Source organism: Fringilla coelebs, assembly GCF_963513975.1.
Source record: "Fringilla coelebs genome assembly, chromosome: 8".
Lineage (NCBI taxonomy): Eukaryota > Metazoa > Chordata > Aves > Passeriformes > Fringillidae > Fringilla > Fringilla coelebs.
Genome location: NC_140066.1, coordinates 13,458,974 through 13,464,973, shown reverse-complemented (window position 1 = coordinate 13,464,973; position 6,000 = coordinate 13,458,974). Strand labels below are relative to the sequence as shown.

The following is a 6,000-nucleotide window of genomic DNA, read 5'->3' as shown; positions in this document are numbered from 1 at the left end:
AAAGTCTCAGTTTGTACAAAGAGGAAATTTGCTGAGAATTCTTTTCAAAATGATGACTGGAAGACAAGAGAGGCCTTCATCAAAGGGGAAAACTTGAAGAGAAAAGAAAAATAAGAGGGGCAAGAGTTTGAGTTTTGAAGGCTAGATACTGGTTAGAGGAAGGATATAAAAACAGTGTGCATTGGGGAAAGGAAAATGAGGCAGAAAACAGCATAACAAAAAATGGAGAGTAAGATTAAGATAAAGAGCAGAGTTAGGAGGAGAAAAATCATGGAAGCAGTGCTGGAATTAGGCCAATGCTGGGCTGTGGCAATTCACAAAATGACCCTGACAGCTCTTGTAATGAGGAGCAGGCTAATTGAAATTTGTCCCTCTCCAATTCTGAGTAAATTCCAGAACCGGTGAGAGAAACACACAGAAAAATGCAGAATGAGGAAGAGCTCTCCAGCATGACTAGGAACACACTTGTAATACCAAATATAAAGGAAAAGAATATAATTTTTCAAACTGTTGTTTCTTTCTTTGCAGCACACAGTGAATTATCACTGACATGGAACACAAATGGAATTCAGGCACTGGGTCTGAGGAGGCTTCTTAAATGTAAGTCATTTGGATATTAATATATACATTATTGAAGTTTTTCTGTGTACAAAAATTGAATATTATTATTTGGGGCAAATGTATGGAATGTTTTGTGTGTTACTAAATAGCTGAATGTACATTTTGAATAGGAAGCTTACAGCAGGCTGTGAAACAGGATCATGGCTGATTCTTCTTTACAGGGTCTCTTGTAATTAAGATAATCAATTGCATAAAAGAGGAAGGTATTTATTATGTAAGGTCTGCAGCTAACTATCTGTACTTGGAGATCTGATCCTTCTGGTAGATTTAATCCATCATTAAATCATGGAAGGAAATAGGTGAGGCAAAGGATCCTTGACTTTTTCCAAAGAGTCTTCTTTTATGTGAATTAGCTTAATGCATTTTTAAGAGCAAAGTACAGCTTTAAATATAAGGCTGGAAGAAATAGTTTAAATAGCCATTTTTTACATAAACCTAATGTTTTGGGAAAGTAATAATACAGAGCAAAATATATGCGAAGTATTTTTCATATAAGGTGGGAAATACTTCTCAACACCCAGAATTATGGGACATATTTCACTTGTACCAATTTAAGGGAGAGGCAACTGCTGAGGCAATGCTGATGCACAATCCACTGAAGATCTGCCCAAGTGGTGAGGGGTGTGGTTCAGCCAAGTGTGCAAACACAGACTAACATTCATTCCCACTCCCAGCATATGCTTACATGTGCTATTGCTTCACCCTCACACAGAGTTTGTCAGCTATAGCATAGTCCCAAAGCTGTAATATCCTTAATTTCAGAAGGAATTCAGAGCTGTAGGCTGTGAGAGTAAACGTGTTTTCGTCGGCTTCTGGGCCCTGCACATGGGGTGAAGTGCTGCTTGTGTCCTCACTCGGGCAAAGGCACAGCCTCAGAGCCTTTGCCAGCACCAAGAAGGGCTTTCTGTAGCTGGATAAGGTGTTTTCCTCTTGAATTCTTTCGGGATTTCTTTTTCTATTTAGTAAAATCCAGCTATTCTGTTAATGTGTTGAGATAATGTAGTGATTGGCACCTTAGAAATCCTTTAGACAGACAGATAAAAGGATTCCAAATGCATCTTTTGTGAAATTTTAATAAAAGATTTTGCATTGTCCGGCGATGAAAACAAATCATCTGTGGAAAGGCAAAATTGTTTTCCATTAGTATCATCCACTGAGGATGTTTGTGTATGTTTGGTGTTTGATATCGTCTTAAACTTAATCATGTAACCATTTCTAGTGACAAGATATGTCACTTGACAAGCACTTGTGCTTTGTATCTGCCTCTTTTTTTTCCCTGAGTTTCAAGGTCTGTGCTGTATTTTTCACACAATGATGTAATTGATGAGCAGGTGAAGTTTTCTGACAGTAAATTGTATCTTTACAAAAAATGCAAAGTTCTGGATTCATTTCAAATTCCAGAGAAACCAGAAAAACTGGTAATTTTTTTCTTCCTTCAGGTTTTTTCAATCAGAGTTAGACCAAAGAAACCTCTGTGTCACAGATCTCTTGGGGACCCAGTACCAAGAGTCACTCTGACTGGACTTAACCTTGCTTTGATTTTCTTTTTGCTGCACTGACATGCTTCCTCTTTCAAAAATTGCCAATTACTGAACTATTCACAAAATCATATCACAGAATAGTTTAGGTTGGGTGGGATCTTCAATATCATCTTACTACCCTAATACTATGGTGAGGAGGAATTTTTTTAAGTGTCCATTGTATGGTGACAAATAGTATATTTTGTAAATTAATTTCAAGTTAATGCTAAATTATAGACTCATGTACTACATACATTTTATTACTAAAAGAGTTCATCGTGCTTAATGTTATTACAATGAACACCAAAGGATTTAATAATGATTTGCACTTCTTATAGAGTGGTACCAATGTAGTAAAAAGAAGGTTAGCCTAATTAAATTCCACAAACCACTTTAGGGCTCTGCCGTATTGTGGAGGCTGTTTTTTATGTTAATTAATTCTGAATGAAAGGTTTCTGAAGTGTTTTAATATTGTTCAAAGAGGCACCTGGAAGTATTTCAATTTTTTTTTTTTTTTTTTTGTCCAGGATACTTTGACCAAGTAAGCATCACTATTTCTAAGATGAGTTCCTGCATGCTGTGTAAATTAGAGTGAATAATAATGAACTGAATATTCTAGTGTTTTATTGGGAGAGAAAGCTAAAGTTGGGTGAGGCTATTGCTGTGTTCTGACAAGATACAACTTGGGGAGCAAACCTCAGGCCTAGAAATCCAGTTTACTTTCTTGCAGTACACAGAGTTGCTGGACAATGCATTATGGATTTACCTTCCCTTTGGAATTGTTTCCAGTCCTAATTCCTAGAGTTCCACAAAAATAAATGCTGCACCATATTTGGCTTTGATTCTAGTTTCCACAAATCTGACTTCCTGGTGATCTAGGGCTTTAGTTCTGGGGTAAAAGGGTACATTTTTGCATGTTATTTGCTTTCTGGTTCTTTTTAATTGTCGTAAAGCAGAGAGGTAGAAGACATCTATTGGTAGCATTTTGGTGACCTGCATAGTTCCTTTTCAGCTTTCCTTAACTGTAGTTGAGTAATACAAATATTTCAGACTGGGATTTGCACCAAAAAAATAAAATAGCTGTGAAAAAACAAATGTGAAAGTTTACATTGCCTCTCCTTCTACTGAAATTCTTGGGAATGTTTTTGCTTTTAGCCTTCTAATAGACCTGTTTGGAAATCCTATTCAAGCTGGAAGTTTGAAACCCCAATTCCCTTAAGCACATGCTTCACATGTTAGGCATGTGTTTAAATTCTCTTGATTTAGTGTCATATTCTTAAGGGCATTGCTAAATAAAGAAGAGCATGAGCATGTACTTAAATGCTTTGCTGATCAAAGAAGCAAACCTTTTGGTTTGATCTATATGTAATGCAAGTTAGATCACCTATCCAGTAGTCAAGAATATACTGAAAGTCTTTACTAAAGACAGCTTGTGATTAAGCTGTGTTCTTCTGGCTATGGAAATGGGAAGGGCTGCATAATACAGCACATTTCTTAATATATTTTCATGACATTGGTTGTAAATTACATTTTCAAGTGCTATAGTCTCACTGCAAATAAAAGAAGGGATCAAGACAGTAAAAATTAAAAGAGAAAAGAGGGGTTTGGTTGTTAAAGACATATATTCAGTCAAAAACCAGAATGATTCAACATGTTTTATGTTCTTAATAATTTTTCTTTCTATATGAAGTACAGTATGTAACACATCTCTTCCTCCTTACACTAAAAATTTATATTCAGGATACTCTAATGAAGTACATCTTGAGTCTCCTTTTCATGGCTAATGAGGAGACAACAAGAATTTGACTAATACTAGTACAATTACTGGAGCAGTGAAGCGTGCATCTCTGATTAGATGTGATAATTTGCAAGGCTGGGCTCTTCACATTAAGTTTGCAAACAGTTTAAAAATCACTTCCTCTATTTATCCAGCTAATCTCTGTTTAATGACTCCAGACCTGACAAAAGAAAGAAAACATCTCTTAAAACTCTGTACTTCATTTATGAATGTAGAGGAGAGGTGTAATTGATAGCAAATTTTTTCCATAACGCTTTTAGATGAAGCCATGAGGCTGATTTTTTACTATTTTGCGGTATTTTTATTATTCATGCGGTGGTATTTTTATTATTCCTGTAATACTCAGTCTCCTTGATGTAGAGCTTTGTTGTCTTTGTCCAGGTTTAGACATGTATTTCTACTGATTTTTGGCTCTTTTGATTTGTTTCTGATTTGCCTTTTGAATTAAATACTTGATAATCTATAGAGTATGAACATTTTTGTTGGATTTGCTTATTTTTTTCAGAAAAGGTTGGTAGAGGGACTGGTGATGGTGCTCTTAGGGAATTCTTCATCAGTCGTCAGCATCTTTTTTAACTGGCGGGTTTTAAATGGAATCAGGCGCGTACCATTACAGATTTTTGAAATATTCCTTCATCTCTGAGGCCTCTGTTCACCATTTGGACTTGAAGCAAAGCTGGCTAAAACAACAGGAACTATGGTTAAAATTCTTGATGAATTTAGTTAAGCAAACAGAAGCAGCTCTTGCTGTCAGTAGGTGGCACTTGTCCTGAGGCACAAATGAGATGATACTTAAAAAGGACAGCCAGTGGTTTCAGTCAGGCACAAAAACGGATGCCTTCATGCAAAACTCTGTCCCAGAACACATCACTTACAGAAATAAAATATTCTAGGTGTGACTGCAGAAAAAGAACTTCCATTAGAGGATTTTAAAAGTTTTCCAAGTCACTTGATACACTCAGACCTGGACCAAGTACCACTGTATTGTCTCCTTATTCCATAGTGGCATCATTTGATTGCAATTTCTTTTAGGATCCTCTAAAACTGAGTAAAAACAGACTCAAAACCAATATACTGTCATAGGAAGGTAGAAAGGATTCAAGACTGTGATTCCCATAGATATTTTCTGGTTTTGCCTAAAATGTGTAAAAGCAGAAGTATGGAAAGAGGCTCAAATGCTCAGCCTGTTGTTTTGTACATAATTATTTGCTTATACAGCTTCCAGAGAGCACAATCAGCTTTGTGTAAAGTTGAAGATGGGCTCTGGGATTTCCCTGTCTGTTTTAGTAAGTGATACCTACTACCTTTTTGTTTCCACTGCAAAACAGCAGTTGTTGCAAGGATTGTGTGGAACAGACAGAAGATGTGTATCGACTTCCTTCTGGACCTATGGAAGTTATTTGTGTCAGAGAGGGGGGAATGCTTAGAGGAGTTTTGGCAGACTGCATGGAAAGGCATCTTTAAATCCTGAAGGCATCTGAACCTTCATCGTCTTCCAGACACAAAAGAGATAAAAGCAGGAAGTTGTGGGGTTTAGTTCTTGGGGATGGCAGTTTCTGAAACTGATCTGAATTCTCAGTGGCAGAGCATCCTCCCTGAGGACTAGGATAGGGTGGAGGCAGTGCAAAATTACATCACCTCGTGCTGTTACTAATGTGATGGAAAATGGCCAATGTGACTTCAGAAATGGGAAAAGCAGGTAAAGGATTTTCTTCATTTTCGCTCTGCAGTCTCCCATGGTGGTCCTCATAGGGCCAACTGCCTGATTTCACTCTTTCCCATTACAGAGTAATGCACTTAAGGACCTGGAAGTAGTATTTGAGTGTGCTATCTCTTCATAGAAATAATAATTTTTTAGAAAATATTATTCATTCTGCCTAGAACTGGAGCTAAGAAATCCCTTTTTCAATGAGGAAACATTGAGTAGAAATTACAATATAATCAGGGTTGCACAAGCGTTCCTTGTTCCCTATGCTCTTTAGAGCTCTGCTTCTTGAATCTGTGCAAGTGCTCCATATAATTGATATTATATTGTAATAATTAGTTTCTTGCTTTTAATCA

The 6,000-nt window shown here is 36.8% G+C and overlaps 1 long non-coding RNA gene across 1 annotated transcript in view; it reads left to right on the top strand.

Annotated features, from left to right (window-relative positions):
- The first annotated feature begins 532 nt into the window (after nucleotides 1-532).
- Nucleotides 533-6,000, top strand: part of LOC311156530 — a 111,291-nt gene continuing 105,823 nt past the window's right edge. Inside the window, exon 1 of the long non-coding RNA XR_014616356.1 lies at nucleotides 533-600. This is a non-coding gene — a long non-coding RNA (uncharacterized lncRNA). The remainder of the gene's footprint in view (nucleotides 601-6,000) is intronic.